The following is a 9,553-nucleotide window of genomic DNA, read 5'->3' as shown; positions in this document are numbered from 1 at the left end:
TGTTCACAATAGCCAAAACATGGAAAGAGCCTAAATGTCCATCACCTGATGAGTGGATCAAGAAGATGTGGTATATATTCACGATGGAGTACTACATGGCAATGAGAAAGAATGAAATCTGGCCATTTGTAGGAAAGTGGATGGACCTGGAGGATGTCATGCTAAGCGAAATAAGTCAGGCAGAGAAGGACAGATACCATATGTTTGCACTCATAGGTCTAACAGGAGAACAGGAGAAACCTAATGGAGGACCAGGGGGAGGGGAAGAGGGAAAGAGAGTTGGGGAGAGAGAGGGATGCAAAACTTGAGAGACTATTGAATGCTGAGAATGAACTGAGAGTTGAAGGGGAAGGGGGAGGGGGAGAAAGAGGTGGTGGTGTTGGAGGAGGGCACTTGTGGGGAAGAGCACTGGGTGTTGTATGGAAACCAATTTGACAATAAACTATTTAAAAAAATAAAATAAAATAAATAAAATAAAATATAAGTACTTTAAAGTTTATGCCTGATAACCATAGCTCTTTTAACACTTTTTTTCCTTCTGGATCATCACTCCATGACGTATCACTTGTATGAAAACATCTAGAGATGATTTGGGGGACCTGGATGATATTATCTTATCCCAGAAAATATTTAGGTTGGTTTCCTGCAGGTGAGAGACACTAGCCTGATCCAGAGTTTTGAGGCTGAGAATTGGAATCTGTCCTCTTGAAGACTAGCATATTCTCGTTTACTTTTGCTCTGTAAGGGTAGCCCTTTGGGGCCAAAATGAAAAGTCTGCATTTTTGCTAGTCTTCCTCTTTATCAAGTCCTGAAATTCATTATTTTTTCCCCCTCTCTTGATATGCAACTATTTAGAAAACTCTGCTCGGCCCTAATCATTTCAGAACAAGTATTTGTGGAAAAATAAGTGGCTCTAAGTGTGAGAATCAACTCTCTAGTTTCCTATATTCTTTCAGATCTTGCCTTTAAAATCTTCCATGCCTTGGTGGATTTCCAATGCATTGGAACAAGCTTTTAAAAATATCTTGTTTAGCTTTTCCTGTTGTTCTCCGTGGGAGGATCTGTCCTAATTACCTACTGTGCCATTAGCTCAAGCTAAACTCCCATTATATTTATTTTTAAGTATAATTTGTGTATTTGGACCCAATGCTAAATTTTCTATTTATAATAAAGATGCAAAGTTTCCACTAAAATAAACTTAGTGAATAAAATGGGAGTCAATTTAAACAGAAATATCAAGTAAACAGTGTGTATAGAAATTGGGTAAACATGGTAAAGGCATTAAAGAATGCCAGTGACTGAAGTCTGGCAAACGAAATGAAATGATCTATGTTAAATGAATAGTTCAGTGCCTCCCAGGATTCTGGTACTTAGTGATATCTACCTCTCTTAACAAGAGGTCATTCTCCCTGATAGGATCTCTGTTCACAGATTCGATTTCCTGCTTACCTCCTGTACCCTGTACAGTTCCAGTTTTACTCTTTTAGTCTTCTAGCAAACATTTATTCAATATCCACTGTGTCAAGACATATATAAAATGTTGGTGATTTGGTGCCTAATCTCAAGGGGTTCATAGCGTATCTGATGAGCTAGAAGAATAAGCAAATTGCATTAGTGTCCTAAGTGCAAGAAGAGAATCATGGACAAGAAACAGAAGTAGCAGCCCAGTATCAGTGTGATTAACTTTTTCTTGGGGTGGGAAGATATGAAAAGTTTCTTGGGGAATCTGAGGACGAATATATTAATAATAATAACCTACCGAGTATGGAAGAAGGAAAGTGAAGAGAATCTAAACTGAAAGTCGGGGTGGGAGGATTATTAGAGAGAAAAGAGCTTGAATAAATGCAAAAAGATATGAAGCAACGTAGTTTGGTTGGGTACCTGGAACGAGTCAATTATCACTGATATAATACTGGAGAGAAGGGAAGAACAAGGTTATTTGGTTAGGGAGAAAAAAACAGGAGTGAGGTCACAAAAGAATACAAAGGACTCTTGACTATTCTCCGTAATCAACAGAGAATTGCTGATGGGGTTAGTGTCATCACGTTTGTACTTATCCAAGGTCATGTTGGTGAACAAGAAAATATGATTTAGGCAACAAGGCGAGAATTAGAATCTACACAATAGGATCATCACAAAGTATGTCATGAAATTATAAGACTTAATTTTCACCAAAGTCATATCTTTGATTGGAGTTGCAACAATAAACAATTCTTTGAGACTTCAACATCTATGGTTCTTGTTCTTATCAATATTCTGAGGTATACATTACAGGACTAGAAATTAGATTTCCGTATTGATGGCTATCATTAGTTACCATCACAGATAGGTGGAAGTTAACCACATGCTTCTGAACAACCAATGAGTCAATGAAGATATCAGAAGTGAAATGAACAAGTACTTGAGACTTATGGAATGTACACTTTAAACATATATATTAAACTTGGGGCACATGGGTGGCTCAGTCAGTTGAGTCTGACTCTTGATTTCTGCTCAGATCATGATCCCAGGGTCATGGGATTGAGCTACATAAATGGCTCTGTGCTGGGCATGGAGCCTGCTTGGGATTCTCTCCTTTTGCCCTTCTTCCCATTCCTATCCAAATAAAAATAAAACAAACAAACAAACATACGTGTTAACCTTTTGTTCAGGGTGAAAAGTTCTTAACTTTTTAAATCATAGAACACCAAACAACTCAATTTGCTGGATGGCAATTATTCCTATATTCAAAATGTAGAAAACACATTCAGAGTCAGACTAGTTTTTGAATATCTACTGAAGTTGGGAGGGGGGACTATGAGTTGGCACATCACTGTCACTGTATAATATGCATGTCTGTGATGCAGTGGTGTCAATTTAAAACATGAACTCTTCAAACTCAGTTTTGTTAAAACGTATTTAATAACAGCATAGATGCTGACCCCAATTTGCCAGATAGCATTTTGTTTCAACCTTTGTATAATATTACACATTAACTGAGAACAGGGAGCAGAAAAGAGGCAAGGAAAATAAGAATTTATTTTTTTATATTATTGTCATGGAGAAACCTTTCTTCTTTATTCACCTCTGAATTCTCACCATATACATTTACAACCATTTATAATTTTGTTAAAATAAGAAGTTTAAAAACAGAATCTTTCATAGTATATTTATCATGAATTTTCCCTGTTAAGTAGCTATGTGGCCTTCTTTGCTTCATGAATAAAATCTGAACACATTAAATTAGTACTGTTGAATTTTAGCTCAGAATTTTTCCTACACTTATTTCAATGGCGATGGATTACAAATGGCATATGAAAGTACTAATTTACTAAAAACTATGCTATCATTTTTATTTTTAGAAATAATATTAATTTACCAACAAAGAATTTAATTAAAATTTGTAATGTATTCTTAATAACCTGGATTTTGAGTATGTTTTTATTTTAGGTTCATGTAACTTTTTGTTGTTTAGTTTTTTTTAGTATAGTTGGCACACAATGTTACATTAGTTTCAGGTGTACAATATAGCGATTCAACATCTCTATAAGTTATGCTATGCTCACCACAAGTGTAGCTACCAACCCTTGCCATGCATAACGCAATTGAGTATGCTCCCTATGGTGTACCTTTTATTCCTATGACTTAGTCATTCCATTACTAGAAGCCACTATCTCCCTTCTCCTTCACCCATTTTTGCCTGTCTCCCCACCTCCCTCCTGTCTGGCAACTATCAGTTCTCTGTATTTATATATCTGATTCTTTTTGTTTATTCATTTATTTTAAATTCTACATGTATGTGAAATCAGACAGCATTTGTCTTTCTCAGTCTGACCTATTTCACTTAGTGTACTACCCTCTAGGGCCATCCATGTTGCCACAAATGGCAAGATTTCATCCTTTTCTATGACTGCATCATATTCCATTGTAAGTATGTAGTACATCTTTACCCACTCATTTGTTAATGGACACTTAAGTTGCTTTCATATCTTGGCTATTGTAAATAATGTATAGTAAACATAAAAGTGGATGTATCTTTTTAATTAGTGCCTGTTGTTTTCTTTGGTTAAATACCTAGTAGCAGAATTGCTGGAATGTATGGTATTTCTATTTTTAATTTTTTGAGGAACCTCCATACTGTTTTTAAAAATTAATTTATTAAATTTTTGGAGAGAGACAGTGAGAGCATGAGCATGAACAAGTGGGGGAGGGGCCAAGGGAGAGGGAGAAACTTGGGCAGACACCATGACCAGTGCAGAGCCAGGTGCATGGCTTGATCTCATTGTGAGATCATGACCTGAACTGAAATCAGGAGTCAGACCTTAAGCAACGGCACCACCCAGGTGTCCTACCTCCATACTGTTGTGCACGGTGATTGTACCAATTTATATTCTCACCAATAGTACATGAGGGTTTGTCTTCACATCCTTGTTACTTGTTATTTTTTGTCTTTCTTATTTTGGTGAATGTTTTTTAAAGCATAACTTTATTATTTTTTAAGTTTATTTATTGAGAGACAGAGGGAGAGAGAGAGAGAGAGAGAGAGAATGAATGAGTGAGTGGGGAAGGAGCAAGGAGAGAGGGAGAAAGAGAATCCCATGTGGTCAGTGTGGAGCCTGACATGGGGCTTGATCTCAGGAACCATGAGGTCATGATCAAGGCCGAAATCAAAAGTCATACACTTAACCAGCCAAACCACTCTGGTGCCCCATTAAAACGTACCTGTTGGTAAGATTTTTAAAAATTTGAGTAGGACCTCCCAAATTTAATTCAATCATGTGTTATTTTTTAAATTATTTTCAATCCCAGTCTAGTTAACATCCAGTGTTATATTAGTTTCAAGTGTACAATATAGTGATAGCCATGTGGCATTCTTGTCTTAAATAATGACCACCAAAATGAATACCTAGAACATTAAATACTAACAGCTACTGAGAAGATATTATTTAAGCTAATTACCTTTCATTGATTTCTAGAGCTCTTAAATGTTTGTTTTTAAATATTTTATCTAGTTTTATAGTTTTATAGTTTTTTTCGGGGGGATGTGGTAACATTTTCACTCTACAGTACTGGAAGTCCATCTCTTTGTGTGTATATATATATACACACACAAGGCCAAGGGGACAGTTAATTAGTTTCTCTTTGAATATTCCTCTGCTAGCAGTTAATGCTGGGTCAGACTGGACCATTGGGGGCCATTGCCAATGACCAGAGATGAGATTATGTTGGCTTAAACCTGGGCAGCAAAATGGAGTAGGTCTGGATAGAACGAAGTTTCCGAAGTACAATTAATGGAACTAGGTTACTGGGTATTGGGTATGAAGAGGAGAATAATGAATGCTGTCTTTAGATTTCCAGATTATGTGACTGTGTAATCATTGTGGTAGTTGAAAAAAAAATCTATCTTCTGCTTTGTGCCAGGCACTATGCTAAACACTAAGGATGCCGTGATTGAAATAAAAACTATGCTGTATCTTCAGCTTGCATGTATCAATGGTGCTATCAAATAAAACTGTGTGGCCAATAAGTCATAATTATTTTGTTGATGTGATTCATTGGTCAGCTTTCATCAGAAACCTTCATAAATCTTAAGGTACCAGGTATCAAGTAAGCAAATGAAACAAAATTATGAGAGGCAGCAATGACTGATAATTTCCACAAGGGGGCACTTTTAAACTCAGAAACTCTGTTCTCCACTTGTCCAAACCTCAAGGTTGTTTCTTGGGAACAGGATGATTGTGGATCTTTGCATTACTCCCCAGTATTTGTAAATGTCTTCTTTTTTTACAAAAATTTCACGTTTATTGATATATTTTGAGAGACAGAAAGGATGCACATGGGAGGAGCAGAGAGAAAGAGAGAGGGAGAGAGAGAATCCCAAGCTGACCCCATACTGTCAGCACAGAACCCGCCACAGGGCTTGATCTAATGTACCGTGAGACCATGACCTGAACTGAAAGCAAGAGACAAATACCTAACAGACTGAGCCACCCCAGTGCCTCTGTAAAGGTCTTCATTTTGAGAAAAACAAAGAATAAGCATCTTTTCCTCAAAGTCATTGGCAGATATACTGTCTTTTAAAAATACATAGTCTCTCCTTGCCTTATTTTTCTTATATTAGAATTATTGTACAAAGAAAAAATTTGGCATGTGTTCAGCTTTTCCCTTTTCCATTTGCTCTTTGATTGTTTAAAAACCTAGAAGGGTAACTGAGAGCTGTCATTTATATAAGAGCTTCTATTTCTTCCATGGTCTAAAATGTTTGTAGTTAGCAGACAACTTTTGAGGAATATGTGCAAAATTTGAGTGCTTTCTTGGCAAATGTAAAAAGTTCTCTAAACTTGAATTCTAACTTGGATAAAAGGAACACTATTCTTAGACTTTGGCAAAATTGTGAGCTGTCTTTCCAGGAAGAAATTCCTTAATTATTAAATAGCAGATTTTCATTAAATGTGCTCATGTATTCATTTCTAGCCATAATGTGGGGCAAAAAAAGTATTCTCATCTATTCACTTATACAAAAAACCATCATCATCATCTTATCCGTTCTAGAGGAAGAGGGTGTCTGAATGATTATTTTGCCATAGCCCTGATTTGGTAAATATCAGTGTGATGAAATTCTTTTATATTGGATGATTGATGTATATTTACTTGCAGAAACACCTACTGTGATTTCTACAACTTATTCACTTGTTCTGTCCTGTAGCTAATTTTTTAAGTGTAATAGGTATGTATATATTTTTAATTTTCTGAGTTTTTGTTACACTCTCATTCCCCTGTTCTCTCCTGAATTTGAAGATAGGAGAACGGAAAATAATTGGAGAATTTTTGTCTCTGGTGAGACTTCTACATGTGCCTTTTTCAGAGTTTTTAGTGAATCATGGAAGTTATGGAAAGTGATTATACCAAGTTCACCTTCAACAAAATGAGGAAATTAATTTACTAAGTATTAACTCTAAAATTCTGTGATCTCATTATTTTTATATGATTGTAAATTAGTGAGAATATTTCTTAAACAAACATACCTGTCCTAATCCATCTAAATATATTTTTTCTCGTATGAATAGTCTCCTATACAATGTTAATACAACTCAAAGTATGGTTGGCACTATTTTGGGATATCTTCAAAGACCGAAGAAAATCCTTTGGAAAATCTGAGTCACAGAAAATCTTGGAGAAGTAATGGAATTTTTGAAAGGCATCATAGTTTTCCAGTCAAATATGGCAAACAGGATATAACAGTTCTTCCTTATTATTCTGCTTTTTCTAACCCAATGCTACTTTTATTTTATTGTTTTTATTATATCTTTTATCATCTTTTCACCTGATACTACATATTGTCTTTAATCTTTAATACAGATTCTCTGCTTCCCTCCTAGATTGTAAACACTTTGAAGTCAAGAACTATTGTGCTGATTTATTAGAAATTCCCTGTAGTTTGCTGAAACATTTTTAATACATTCAAATGCATCAGATACTCTGCAGATTTTATGTAATTTAGGAACACTCTCAGAGTCTATTTATTGACTTGTTTGTCTGGATTTATACCTCTCTGTGCGTAAAGTACAAATGTGAACACGGAATCTCTCATTCATCACCATCAACCCCCAAATTCCCTTCACTTTTCTGATGTAGCTTCTTCTGTCCGTATATCCTGTCTCCCACTTACTCAATTTCCTCCTTTTCTCAAGGAGTTTATCAAAAAGGACACATCGAAGGTAAACTTTTCCAGAATCTACATGTCTTGATAATGTCTTTACCTTGTCCAACGGGTGTTTAATGTTTCTCATCAGCTTCTATTTGTCTTGCTTTACATCTTGATGGAATATAGATCCGTCTCGACAGGTATTTTTTATTTTTTTCTACATGTTACTAGTGCCTTGAGTTAGGTCAATTTTCCCTCCTCATCTGGTCATTTTATGGGCTCTTTCAAACTGAATATTTATATTCTTTCCAGTTCTTAGAAGTATTGCTGAAAACTTTTGATAATTTCATACTGTTTTTTTCCCTGCTCTAGGATTTTCTGAGTTTGTTCTTTAATTACCTTCTTTCTCTTTTTAAAAAATCTTTTCTTCCTCTCCCCCTCTTTCCTCTTCCCTGGCTCTCACTGTGTCTTTCTCAAAAATAAACAAACATTTAAAAAAATAAAAATCTTTTCATTTTTGTTCTACTTTCTGGCAGTTTTCCCTGACTTTGTCCTTCAACTTCCTATTGAGACTTCTTCTTTTTCTATCATTACGTTTCTAATGTTTAAGGCTTTTTTTTTGTTCTCTAAATATATCCTTTTTAGTATATCCTGCTATTTTTAATGGATGCAGTACCTTTTCTTATTTCTATCAGGATATTAATGGTAGTTTTGTTGTTTCTTTTTCCATTTTTTAAAATTATCTTCTCCCAGGTTAGTATTATCTGTTCCTTTTTATAGCTTTCTCTCATTGTTTGTTCTGCTCCCATCTGTCATATTAAATGTTTTTGTTGGATATTCAGTGACCCTTACTGGTTTGTTTATCTTTAAACAAAGGGCAAGAAAATCTTGTTGGAAATTTTGAGCATGTAGGGAGTTTATTGGGGTGTGTGTGTGTGTGTGTGTGTGTGTGTGTGTGTGTGTGTTGTTTTTGTTTTGTTTTCTTTTGTTTGCTTTACTTGAAAGTGATCTGCCCGGATGATTATATTGTAGCCAAGATTAATGTCAACACTTCCACACAGTATCAAGGGTTTAACAAAGCTATTCCAAGGTACCCCTGCCGTGGCACCCCTTTTCTTTGACCAAGCGGCCCTCAGAGAACTTAAACTGAGCCCGTAAACATGTCCCATATAGCGGCTTATAGAGTCACAAGAGATATAAATTCCTGATGTGACTTCCCCAACAGTCCCGTGACCAATAGTCTCCTCTGCCTCTCAGTACCTTCCCCTTATGTGCCCCTTATATAGGACTGTTATGGGATTTACCAAACCCTCACTTTTTTGGTTTTAATTGATAGATCCAGCATTAACCTGGGAATACCAAAGCACTCCACTCACAGATCCTAGATCCTAATAAAGGCTTGTGGCTCAGGTCTTGCCTCTTTTTCTGTCTGTACTTGGCCTTTAACTTCCCATGTGGCTGCTGCAGGCATATTAGGTACTTCCTCTAGGACCCGTGAGTAATAAACTTCTGTACTTCAGTTTCTCTTGTGGTCTGTTGTTGGACCATAACTCACCACCTGACACTTTGTATTCTATGTAACATGTTATTTTTAAAAAGTTGTAGCACACACACCTATATATTTGTTCACTCCATATATACCATGTATGAAATAAATTAAGACTTGGAATCATATGGGGGCTCCTGGGTGGTTCAGTCAGCTAAGCGTCTAACTTCAGCTCAGGTCATGATCTCACAGTTCATGGGTTCAAGTGCTGCGTTGAGTTCTGTGCTGACAGCTCAGAGCCAGAAGCCTGATTCAGATTCTGTATCTCCCTCTCTCTGTGCCCCTCTCCCGCTCTCTCTCTGTCTCTGTCTCTCAAAATAAAATAATAAAGACATAAAATAATAAAAAACAGACGGAATCATATGGTTCTAGATCTTGTAATT

This window comes from Suricata suricatta, chromosome 1 (assembly GCF_006229205.1).
Source record: "Suricata suricatta isolate VVHF042 chromosome 1, meerkat_22Aug2017_6uvM2_HiC, whole genome shotgun sequence".
NCBI classification, from domain to species: domain Eukaryota; kingdom Metazoa; phylum Chordata; class Mammalia; order Carnivora; family Herpestidae; genus Suricata; species Suricata suricatta.
This window is presented reverse-complemented; position numbering follows the sequence as displayed.